This window comes from Oryctolagus cuniculus, chromosome 5 (assembly GCF_964237555.1).
Source record: "Oryctolagus cuniculus chromosome 5, mOryCun1.1, whole genome shotgun sequence".
Taxonomy (NCBI): Eukaryota; Metazoa; Chordata; class Mammalia; order Lagomorpha; family Leporidae; genus Oryctolagus; species Oryctolagus cuniculus.
In genome coordinates this window covers 28408370-28421922 of record NC_091436.1, presented here as the reverse complement: position 1 = coordinate 28421922, position 13553 = coordinate 28408370, and the positions used below count along the sequence as shown (strand labels likewise).

Genomic DNA, 13553 nt, shown 5'->3' with positions numbered 1-13553 from the left:
GCTTTTAGGGATATAGTGTTTCTTCCCCCCCCCCCCGATACCCACCCTCCCACCTGCACTCCCATCCCACCTCCCACTCCCTCTCTCATTCCATTTTCCATTAAGTTTCATTTTCAATTGACTTTATATACGGAAGACCAACTTTTTACTAAGGAGATATTTCAACTACTTGCACCCACACAGACACACAAAGTATAAAGTACAGTTTGAAGACAATTTTTACTATTAATTCTCATAGTACAACTCATTAAGGACAGAGGTCCAGCACGGGGAGCAAGTACACAATGATTCCTGTTGTTGATTTAACAGTTGACAATCTTATTTATGACATCAGTGATAACCAGAGGCTCCATGAGTCGCCAAGGCTATGGAAGCCTTTTGTGTTTACAAACTACGTCAGTTTTTAGACAGGGCCGTATGCAAAGTGGAAGTTATCTTCTCCCTTCAGAAGAAAGTACATCCTTTGATGGCTCCTTCTTTCCACTGGGGTCTCACTCACAGAGATCCTTCATGTAGAACCATTTTTGCCACTATGTCTTGGCTTTCCATGCCTGAAATGCTCTCATGGTGTTTTCAGTCAGGCCTTAGGGGTTGATTCTGAGGTTAGAGTGCTGTTTAGGATGTTTGTCATTCTATGAGTCTGCTGTGTGGACTGCTTCCCATGTTAGAACTTTCTCTCCTTTGTAATTCTATCTATTGTTATTACCAGGCACTTGGTCTTATTTATGTGATCCCTTTGACTGATGGTCCTATGTATATGATGAATCCCATGCTTAAATGATCACTTTATCACATAAAATGGGATTAGTATCACCCAGGTAAATGGGATTTGGAGACCTATGGCAGATTTTTAGCTTCATCCTTAGGGGTAGGTCTGTGGGAATGTGTACTGATCTGTACATCTCCTCCCTTTCTCATTCCCACTCTTATTATTTTAACTGGGATCTATTTTCAATTGACTTTATACATCTATAATTAATTCTATGTTAAGTAAGGAATTCAGCAAGTGGTATTAAGAAAAAAAAGAATAAAAAATATATAAAGTGAAATAATAAAGTGTTCCTCAACAGTCAAGACAATGGCTGTTCAAGTGAAATGCTGCATTTGATAAGAAGTAACCCCAAATTATTATTCAAGTCTTTCTATGGAAGTTGCAAGTCTTTCTAGACTCCAGATTCCAAAATGGTTACATTAGACATATTCAATTTACTAGATGGGGGAATAAACTCCTGGTGCTTCCTAATCTTAATTCTTCCCGAGGTTGATTTTTAAAACTAAAGAAATGACAAACAACTGCTAATTATACAATGACTGTATATTATTATTATTTTACAATCAAATTCCCCTCAAGTATCTATCATTTATAAACTTAGGCATTTGGTTTCACTGAATTTAAAGTAGCATTTCCTTTTTTCTTACTCAACTTAGCTTCATTATTTACTCAATTTTTCCCAATTTCCCTGTCTAATTGTGTTTATTCCTGTCTCCATGACTCTCATCCTATGCTGTTTTATGAGATCACTTCATTATGGTTCTGCCATACCACGGAGAGCCTAGAACCTCCTCACTATTTTGGTTAAGTTCTGTATCTTGTAGAAGTACTTCTATGGACAACCATAACCAGGAAGCCTACAAGGCGGGCAATTCAGGGGAAACATAGTTGTAGCTTAGCTAAACTAAAACCCTACAAAATGACAATAACTGGTAGTAATGAAAGTTTGCAAAATCAAAGAATACATATATTGTCCCCTGTTTATGCAGTTCCTATACTGAGCAATAGCTTGGTAATTAAAATTTCACCATCAAAGGTGCCATTATTAGAACCCTGTTGGTGCTCTCAGGTGTTAAATCAAGCATGAGACTTTGCCCCAGAGTGTCCTGTGAATTCTTGCATCTTATCAGCTGCTCGTGATTCTTTTGATGGCATTATGATAAAAATAAACATTTTATATCTAGAAATGAAGAATACAGTTGTATCTATACACACTAATAAGTCCTCCCTCCTTCTCTCCAGTCTTTCTCTACTGCATTTGTGTGCACATGCGTACGCACACACACACAGCATATACCCTGCAGTGACACCATAAATTACCCCAATATAAAAAAGAAAAACGGTTCTGAGTGTATTTAAGAAAAGCTCTGTGAATGTGCACAGAAATGACACATGTGCAAATAAAATGAAAGGAATTTGGTTTTGATCTAATGACTTCATCGATTTTTCCTAAGCAGAATTGTAATTACCTGCACAGGAGCTTAAAGAAATGTAGGCAGCAAGTTTCAGGAGTTATCTTATTAAATGAATATGTTATTTGTATTCTATATGGAAATTAGTTTGTGTGTTTTGACTTTATGTATGAGGCTTAGACCCCCTGGGCATCCCAGGAGGGACTGGGCACAGCTGATTTCTTCATCGGCTAGGCAGAAGCCTGACAGCCACAGATGTGAGCTGCTCCAGCTTTAGGTGTGAAAGCTGCTTTGTGAAGCCAGGATTCAGGCAATTAAGCCAGTTCCCCTCCTGGTAAGCTGGTAGTGAGCCAGGGCACTGTCAGGGCTGCCCACATTGCTCCAGGCAGAGGGTTTGGTGAGATGGAACACCTGAAGCCACTTGCTGGAAGAGAACAAAGACTGAACAACTAAAATGTTAAGTGTTTCGATTGTACAATCCATTAGCCTTTTGCTGACAGATTAAATTCAAATAAACTATAATCTACCCAAGACAATATCATTGCCAATCCCATATAGCTCCTTAGTTTTGTTAAGCACAGTCATTACTAATTGCCTATGGTTTGTTATATATTAATCATGTGCTTTATCTTACTTTTTACAAAAACAGCCAAGTGAAGTCTATTATCACTATTGCTATTTAGAGATTAGAAAACAAGCTGTGAGCAGATCAGTACCTTATTGCAGATTATACAACTCAGAAGTGGCCAAGCTAGGACTGAAGCCCAAATTTTCCTACTTTGACATTAGAATTGACTTTAAATATTTTGGCAATAGACAGGACACAAAGCCAGTTTTACTGTTCTCTCAAGTACAGTCTTGGATTATTGCCATGGTTTTAGTGTATTGCTTATGGAACTAGTACTATTTTGTCATGGCCTATTCATTAGTTTGAGAACACCCAATAATTGTGAACCTCATACTTTGTCATATTTTCTAAGTAAAAGTTAAAATTGTGACTAGTCCTCAAAATCAAAGGACAGTTTGCATTTCATATGAATAGAGGTTATAAAGAATAAATCTAAAGTGGTCACACTATCAGGAATGTTGCTAGGTACATGTACATTTTGTCAATAAATTATTCCGCCAATGAGATATAGGTAGTATATTATTCCCTTCCAAAAGGGAATACAAAATTCAATGTTAAGGAACTTCCATTGAGAACAAGAATACTATGATCCAGATGGAATGTGAACCCCATCCTATGTGATTCTCAAGATGAAGAGAGAAAACCAAAATATACACTAGTATTAAATCTATATTCTTCACCATGTACTCCACTCAATATTTTTTCTCTTTTTCAGAAGAAAAATATATATTTTAGAAAGATATCAAAATTATTTACATGACATTTAGAATATTGTGTGAGATTTAAATACTTCCTAAAGCTAACTCCTTTCTCTCTTTATAAAAATATTTTAATTAAGCTACAATATAGTAACTATTCAAGTCATTTCCTTCTTTTTTTAAGATTGTGCATATAAGTGACATTATGCAATAGTTTTCTTCCTGTGTCTGGCTTATTTGCTTAGTAGCCTAGTGATGTCTTCCATGTTTATCCATGTGATGGTAAATAGCAGGATCTCCTTTTTTGAAGCCAAATAAGATTCCACTGTCTGCAGAATTTTATTATCCATTCATCTTCCAAAGAGAACTTGCACTGCTTCCTTATCTTTGCTTGTTATTCATTGTGTTGCAAAGAAGGTGAGTGCAGATGTCTTCATAATGTGGTGAGCATTTCCTTTGAACATGTACAAAGAAGGATTGCTAGGTCATATAATATGTATATACATATATATATATATGTATATATATATAGAGAGAGATGTATATGTTTAATAAAATAAAATAATATAATGATAAAATAAAAAATAGATTAGTGGGGGGTGTGCGGCTTCCAGCTGTGATTCAATCTCCAAAAGCCTTCAGTGACCAGGGTTGGGCTGAGGCTAAAACTGGAACTGGGAACTCAATAATCCAGGTTTCCTAGGTATATTGCAGGAACCCAATTACTTGAGCCATCATCACTGCTTCACAGGATCTGCATTGGAAGGAAGCTGGAATCAGGAGCCAGAACCGGGAATCAAATCTAGACACTGCAATACTGCAGTTTATAGTTATATAGCTCCTAGGCTATATACATGCCCCTGGTAGTTCCATTTTTAATTTCTTTAGCAATTTCCATGCATTTTCCATGATGGCTGCAGCAATCTACATTCCCACCAGTAGTGGAAAGGATTCCCTTCTTTCCACACCCTTGCCAACATTTGTCATCACTTAACTTTTTATTGAATCATATTGCAAATGAGAAAAAGGATACAAGTTATCATGAGTTGCCTAATATCCCAAAGGGCAGAAAAGAATTCTGACTTTAATGGCTGTGGTTGTTCCACAAACAGATGCCTCGGATTTCTGAGGGTACAGAAGGATTTTTAACACATAGGAAATAACTTTTCTCGACAATAGATTAAAAGCACTTCGTTGAGCCTAGAAGATTGCAGAGTCCTTCAATACTGGCTACTAAAGAAAGATAGAGTTCTGTGAATTCTCTTTTGGCTAAGCTTCAAATAGCACTTCACTTAGAGTTTTCATCCATTTTTTGCCAATATTCTTGTAAACATAAGCTTGCATGAAATGCTCATCAGGAAGATAAATTATTTCTTGCAAACAGGAAATGTAGCTAGATAAAGTCTATTGTGAATTGCTTGCTGGTCTCCTCTAAATGGAAGAAAAAAAAAAAAACTCATGGAGAATCAAATTAAATATACACATCAGTACAAACAAAAATAAATGAAAAAATAACAGGTTTGCTTATAAATATGCTTAATACAAAACATTTTTACAGTTATTAGAATCAGTGCTTTATACCTCGGATTATCACAGTTAATGTCTAACAATTTGCCACTTCAGTTGTTCTATGAGGACTAAAAGATGGATAAATAATGTTAATTAAAACCCTAACTCTGTTGATGATAACAAAGTCTAATTAATGGAAAAAATATTCAATGCTACCTTATGGTAACACCATTGTTTTAATTTTAATTGTCTCTAAAGAGGAATTATGTGCCTTTGAATATGCAAATACGCATCACTCCAGGAGGTGGAATTTAATTCTCTGTTGGACATGCCTCCAAGCCCTACTCCAAGCCTTGATGGAGGACTAGTTGTTTTGACCTCTCATTACCAAAGAACAGGGTAGGGGAAAAGGAAAATGAGAAACTCTACAGTGGAGGAATTTACCAAATACTGTCCAGATCAAAGGGTGAGTCAACTGCGTGAGTCAGCGAGATACCATCACAGTGCCCTGTGATCCCACTTGAGAAGAAGAGCGCTTCACTTCCAAAAGTTCATAATCCTGCTTGAGCCCAAGAAAAACATCATCAGACAGACCCAGACTTCAGGGCAATGCAGAGGGTAACTGTGGGTCCCTGCTGTGGTTGGCAAGGTCTTGAAAACAAAGGCAAGACTAAAACAGTCTTTGTTGTTTCCATGAAAATTTTCATCTTCATTCAAAGTACATGTATCTTGTCAAATAGTTTATATCATTTATTACTTCTATATTTATCAAATCATTTATTGCATTTAATTGAGAGAGAAATAGAGAGAAAGGGGAAGGTGAGAAAGAGCACACTCCATCTGTTGATTCATTTCCGAAATGCCTGCAGTAGCTGGGGCTGGGCAGGGCCCAAGCAGGAACTGGAAACTTGATAGAGTTCTCCTATGTGGGTGGCAATTACCCAACTACTTCAGCCTTCACTATTACCTCCCAGGAAATAACTTAGCAGAAAGCTGGAATCAGGACTCAAATTTAGGCACTCTGGCATGGGATGTGGGCTATCCACCACTCCAAATTCCTTCTCTTTAAATACATTAAAATAGTAAACTATTTTTACAGTTTTATTTTGCACAGTGTACAGTGTTTTAAATTATTCTACATTTATATGTGAAGCTTTGTAGTTTGTAGCCCAGAACACCTATGTGTATTCCTATTTTAATGTATTTAGGGATGACAGCTTCTCTGGAATGATGATCAACAACTGTTTTCTTAAGGGGCCAGATACTAAATGGTATAGGATTCCCTTTGTACATCATTTAAGTACTTGAATAATGATGGAAAATGCAACTATTTAAAAATATATCTATCCTTAGATCACAAACCATAAACAGACAACTGGTCACTTTTGACCTTAGTGCCATAGTTTATCTACTTTGTTTCTCAAATATAGTGAGTACAGAATTGTAGGATTATAGATTATGTACATATTCAACTACACAAGATATTGCCCCAAACTTCTAAAGGGGATAAACCAATCATTATACGTATTATAATATATTATAATTGCAGGTCATACAGTCTCTTCACCTGGTATAAGATTTGTGTCATTGTGGTGGATAAAAAGTTATTGGGGTTTTAGTTAGCATTTCCCTTATCACTTTTGAGATTCAGCACTTTTATGTGTTTATTTATCATTAAGATTTTCTTCATATAAGGTTAGATCTTTTTCCAATATGAAGTATTATCTCTTATTGATATTTTGTTCCATTTATTAATCATTCTTAAATTACGGCTATGTGAATGCTAAGTACCTTTTTCTCTTATTATCTTCTTTTTACATTTTATGGTAACTTTTAAATAGATATTTTTGATTTTCATGTAGTTTAACTTAGTAATACTTCCTATTCAAGAATATAAAATTATTATTTTCTCTTCAACATTTTTCAAGATTTGCTTTCACCTTTAGGTAATTCATCTATCCTAAATGGCTGAGTATCATAGTATGCAAAGTTAATTAGCTCCTCCTCTCAGCTGTGTCTTCTCACCACTCCTCACCCTCATCCCACCCAGGACAATCTTTGGCTCTTAGATACATTATACTCTTGTGTTAACAATCACAGTTTACAGCATCATCTCAGAGTTGACCCCTGCCTTGCTGATCATTCTGCCTCTCAGGATGTGGGTGAGCACAGTCTGAGAGCATCATGATTTGGAAGGATGTATTCTTCCTATCTGTTGTCTTCAGAGGAATCATCCTTCATGTTTTAGAAGTGCTAGGGTGCCAGAGCATTTTGTGGGTGGGAGGAGAGCCCAAAAATCACAAACAAAGGCTACAATAAAACTCCAATCCTGCAGTTGAGGCTGTGGACTCAGGTGGAGAAACCTGTTATCTGATACCACGCTCATGACACTATCACGTTGCAGCCATTTGATGAACAGCATCTGCTGTAAGACGCCTAAAACCCCTGACAGGGTCAGTCTCTGGAGTTGAGTCAGAGAGCACTCCCTCTTCAGGGCATACATTGTGGGGAGCTAGAAACTCTGGAAGAGCTCGGGGAGTAAGAGAGTTAATAAATGTTATCTCAGTATTTGTGCTTGGAACCTCTGAGTGCAGCCACAATCAGGCCGAATCAGATTTAACTGGAGCGCTTCCCAGTGTCAGCTGGGGGAAAGCCCAGGGTTGAGCACTGGCTTTATAGCACAGTGGACATCAGAGAGAAGCTGGGAGGTAAAGGAAAGAAAGTTATGGGAACAACACCATAACCTCACTGCTGGCAGGCACAGCGATCTCAGGTAAGGAGAGAAGAGGTGGAGCCTGAGACCATTCTGGACCATTCAGGTAAAGCCAACCACTCCTGTATCCACGATTCTAAAATCAGAGCTCTGAATCTTAGAAAATGCACCCTCACTAGGCAGAGCTTGTTAGGCGGTGCTAAAGATATGGCAGGAGCCCCACTGATTCATGCACCATCAAACAGGAGAATATAGTGCATTGAAAAGTTACAATAGCACTAAGATGTGAGATGTGTATATCATATAGCAGAACATCATCAAAACATGTGCATCCTCTTTATGAAAATCTGAAAGTGCTTATCTCCAGCCAGTTTGTTTTTTATCTTTCAGGAATTACGAATCTATGAATCTAGAACTGTGTCCCTCGCCTTGCTTTTTCTGACTCAAATTTTAAAGCCAAAAATCAAGCTTTTTTTTTTTTTTTTTTTTTTTTTTTTTTTTTTTTTTGACAGGCAGAATTAGACAGTGAGAGAGAGAGACACACACAGAAAGGTCTTCCTTTTCCGTTGGTTCACCCCCCAATTGGCCACTACGGCTGTGCTGTGCAGATCCAAAGCCAGGAGCCAAGTGCTTCCTCCTGGTCTCCCATGGGGTGCAGGGCCCAAGCACTTGGGCCATGCTCCACTGCCCTCCTAGGCCACAGCAGAGAGCTGGCCTGGAAGAGGGGCAACAGGGACAGAATCCGGTGCCCTGACCGGGACTAGAATCTGGGGTGCCGGCACTGCAGGTGGAGGATTAACCAAGTGAGCCACAGAGCCAGCCATCATGCCTTTTTGAGATATATTTGTCAATACGATTATAGTTATATGTGCAAAAATTTTTTTCTGGTATTATTATTCTTGTGCTTATATATTCCACTAAAATTTTTCTTCATTTTCCAATCATATTACACAGAAATGGTCTTTTGTAAAGATACATTTAGAAAAGACTAAGATGCCTTTGATCTGAATCTCTAAAAACAAAATCTGAAATTGCTTCTCTCATATTTTTAAAGATTTATTTTATTTTGATTTGAAAGACAGGGTTACAGTGAGAGGCAGAGGCAGCAGGGGGAGGGTCTTCCAGCTACTGGTTCAATCTGCAAATGGCAGCAATAGCCGAAGCTAAGCTAATCTGAAGCCAAGAGCCAGGAGTTTCTTCCGGGTGTCCCATGTGGTTGCAGGGGCCCAAGGACTTGAACCATCCTTCATTGCTTTCCCAGGAACATTAGCAGGGAGCTGGATCAGAAGAGAAGTAGCAGGGACTCGAACTGGCACCTACAGGGTAGGTGGGGGCTTTAACCCACTGTGCCACAGCATTGGCCCCAATGCTCCTCTCAATTTAACTTTCAGCATAATTTCAAATTTGAAGAAGGTATATCAGTTATAAATTAGTTCAATCCAATGTAGCTATGTATGTTTATAAATGTGACTTTAAAATATCGGCAGGATCAGACCAAATGATTTTGGAGTTCTTATGTGAAACGTGGGCCAGATGTTCTCCAGCTTTACATGAAGGTAGAGAAATCTGGAGTCCAAATATTTGGTGTTAACCGAAGTCTGGTTTTAATTTTCCCATTTGGTAAGCCAAGTTGCCTCATAGGATTTGTTAACAATCTACTTTCTTTATTGAAATAACAAAGAATCAGTATTTTTTAAAGATTTTTTAATTTATTTTGTTTAAGAGGTAGAGTTACAGACAGTGAGAGAAAGAAACAGAGAGAAAGGTCTTCTGTCTGCTGGTTCACTCCCCAAATGGCCACAATGACTGGAGTTGCGCCAATCCGAAGCCAGGAGCCAAGAGCTCCTTCCAAGTCTCCCTGGTGCAGGCGCCCAAGGACTTGAGCCATCTTCTACTGCTTTCCCAGGCCATAGCAGAGGGCTGGATTGGAAGAGGAGCAGCCGGGACTAGAACCGGCATCCATTTGGGATGCTGGCACCGCAGGCGGAGGATTAATCTACTGCGCCACTGTGCCAGCCTCAAGAATCAATATTTTAAAAGGAGATTAGAAGTTTAATGAAAATTCCCTATTGTGGAGTATGGTTATCATCTTAGAACTGTACCTATGGAATACATGAAATCTGTTTTCTTTATATTAATGAATGTTTTAACAGTGCTCAATTGTAAGTTTTCTATATTGTAATAATAAACTCATTGTTAGCTTAAGTAGAAACCTAAAGGAAACTTCAAAATCATTAAAATGCTCATAATCACACACTATGGTTTAGGATAAAATATCTAAGAGAATATCACACTTGAATTCAAAAAGTACTATCTTAAATAGCATGGTTGATCCATTGTGCTATTTGTAAGGTGACTTAATAGATGGTTTGCTTTCTGTGATGATGGTGAATTCATACATAGCAATTTAAAAATATATTTCTTTTGAAATGTGAACAGCACATAATATACATATGAATTGCTAGATTATCTTGCACAGGATGTATAAACTAATGCACATAAATAAAATATCAGAATATATAAGTAGAATATATAAACTTTCCACAAATTATTGCTTATTAATTATCACATTGGAATAATAGTGAATATGATAGATTCACATATTTGGGACGTATCATTGATTTATTTTGGTATTGTATGCTTCTATGTTCTACTTAAATTGAGAAATCTAATAAATAAAGACATCAAATGAAACTTAAAATTTAACAGTTCACAGACACTAAAACTGGAGATGTTTTCATAATGATTACTTGCAGTCCAATTTAAGGATGCAAATTATTTAAATTTGTAATGTGCAAATGTATTGTTGCTGAATAGTAATTTTGGTAACGTTTATATAAATAATGCCATGTTCCATGAATACCAATATTAAGTTCAAGGGCCACATATATGTTTTCAATAAATAGACCATTATTTTGATCCACAATAATTGTATTACACAGAGATATGGCCTGCATTGGAGGATTGGTCTCTGATATACGTGCATGTATGTATGAAGAAGTTTTAAGTAACATAAAAATAAAATGTCTTATGTATTATACATTGATGTCTAAATGTCCTGTAATTTTTTAGAGTCATTTTTATAGTCAGGATCATTATTTCTTTTTATTCCCCTCCATGTCCTCCCCTCCCTTTCTTCCATCCTCCCATTCTTTTTGCCTTTCTTTCCCTTTTTTTCTTTTGAACTTTCATGCTCTCATTTTCAGTAGTGTTTCTACGACCTTATTTCCAATGGTTCAATTGTTAAATCTGTTTCATTTTATTCTTTGCAGCAGCTATATCAGGTCAGGGTAAATAAAATGTTACAGTTGACAGTGTTTAATATTATTTATCCCTATCACTCTTAACACTCCATATTATCAACACGTTTAGATCTGCACTGTCAGTTCTAAAGGGCTTGCTGACATACCAAGGAAAACTGACACACAATTCTCCTGTCTTTTCCATAAGTTTTTTTATAGTCCTTGTTAGAAAATCTTCCTTCTTTCTCAAGATATTTATTTGGAGAGAGAGAGAGAGAGAGAGAGAGAGAGAGAGAGAAATCCTGCTTCTTATTTTCCACTTGAGGTTTTAATCCTCTGTTTTGAGCCTCACAATTGGTTACTGTGGAAGTGATTAAGATGTCATAAATATAGGATTATTGTAATTCAGGGAAGAGAATAAACCAGAGATGATTTTCTGAAGAACAAAGACGTCCTTTTCATGGAAATACACCTACTATTTCAAAGTGAGGAAAGCGAATGAAAGACATAAATATGAGGTCTAATAGTTCTGATTATAAAAGAAATAGCTAAAGATCAAAATTTCACATGAGAAATTAATAGCTCTGTAAATTTTTACATATACGTTTTAAGCTTGTTAGAATTTTATCATTCTTTGAATGGATGTGTGTGGATCTGCAAGCTGAAAGCATGTGTACATCAGAATACCTTCTCAAGTACAGAAACCCAATTGACCGAGAGGTGTGACCTCGAATAAAGAAGACTAATTTCTCATTTGATTTTTTGAAAGCAGGGTTATTTTATAATATAACTTTTCACCCTCCATTGCATTTGAAATAATGGCATTTCAAAACGTTCAGTTATTGTGAAGTTGCATATCTTACACCAATTTCTTATTATATGGCAGAATCTACATGGATTCCCTATTTTAAGTGATTTAAGTCTGGCAAATTACTGAGTAATCACTGTGAACCTCCCTCTTCCTTGTACACTGAGTGCGGAAAGGAATTTCTCAGCACAATGCATAGAGCAGGATTTTGGTTAAGATGTGACAACTTAGAGTGGAGGACTCTCACCCCGGAGGAAAAAATGATGCCTTGACAAGACTGTTGAATATTCAGAGTGAGAGAAAAATTTTCCAACCCAGCCCCATGCCATGCCACTTTATCGCTGTACTAGGGAGCATAGAGCTGCATCTGGGGCAAGCCCAGAAGGAAAACTGAGATTCACGTGGTCTTTGGGTCACACAGCTGTCAACTTTGTGCACCAATCAGGCTGCTTCCTGGGTCAGCAGCACTGGGTTGCTTGTGAAGAAACTTTAGTGGCTCACCATGACAATATATGCAGCTGTACACTCCAGGGCTTCCTTAAGGTCACTGGTGACATCATCATGGCCAGTTCCAGAGGCCAGTCTTCAAGAACCCTAGAGCTCCGCATGAGTATCTCAGATGTTTCTGCTCCTCTTCTTTTTTTCTAACTTGACTTTCCTTGCAGATGTAATTTTCCGAAAATTTTGTTAGCTATTTTCCAAATGTTCTGTATTTAATTATTTTCTCTTTTCATTCTTCATGTTTGGTTATAAACTGTTTATATACTCATATAATCGAATACCTGCTCCACCCTGATGACTACTGGATCTGCACCAGAGCTACCTTTTCCTGGCATTCACTCTACTCTCTAATTGTGTCTTGCTGAGTTTTGCTTGGGTATCTTGTAAGTTATTCAAAGGTAATAGGTCCAAAATTCTTTGTCTGTTCCTACTAAATTACGTATGTCTATTTTTAGACTTTTGTATGTAAATACTATTCTTTTTGTGAATACCTTAACATTAGTTAACTCTCAATCAACCAAAAAATATTGCCAATTCTAGTCCCAAAAGAAACTCAGGCCCATCCTATATTTCCTTATTCATGTTGTACTAATTCTAAGAATAGTAATATTTTTAGGTTTGGCTACCAGGAACACTACAAGAGGTTTCAATAAACTACTTCTCAATATTCCATGCATTCTTTCAACCTCAGTCATTGTTCTGAGTACACAAGTCAATTATGTTATTTTTCTGATTAAAATATTTAAAGTCTTCCCCATATTTATCAGTGTCAGTCTGATTGAATGCTTAATGTTATAGAGACAGGTTAGCTTCAAATACTGGCTTCTCCACTTAGAAGTTAGTGAATTTGGCCAGTTTATTTACCCTCTTCTCTTATATGTTAATATTGGAATTACAGACTAAGAATGAGAAATAAATTAAGTCCTGTAAATCTGTGGTATAATTTCCTCACAATGATCTCAGTTGCTATGGACCGAATGTACTTCCCCAAACAGGTATGTTGATGGTTAATTATCAATGTGATAGCAGTAAGAGCTTAGTCTTTCAGAGGTGCTTCAGACATGAAGACGTCCTTGTGGAAGAGGTTGAAGGGGATGCCCTCTTGCCCTTTCCCCTTCTGCCACATGATGACAAGTAGTACCACCTTGGAAGCTGACAGCGGATCACCAGTCACTCAATATGCCAGCATCTTGATCTGGAAGTTGTAAGCTTCCAAAACTCAGAGAAAATCAATTTATATTCATCTTTTATAATTCATGCAGCCTCAGGT

At 37.1% G+C, this 13553-nt stretch overlaps 1 long non-coding RNA gene across 2 annotated transcripts in view; it reads right to left on the bottom strand.

Annotated features, from left to right (window-relative positions):
* Positions 1-200: 200 nt before the first annotated feature.
* LOC127492951 (uncharacterized) overlaps positions 201-13553 on the bottom strand; it is a 70494-nt gene continuing 57141 nt past the window's right edge. For both annotated transcript variants that reach the window (XR_011388950.1, XR_007922795.2), the window contains exon 3: positions 201-4941. This is a non-coding gene — a long non-coding RNA (uncharacterized lncRNA). The remainder of the gene's footprint in view (positions 4942-13553) is intronic.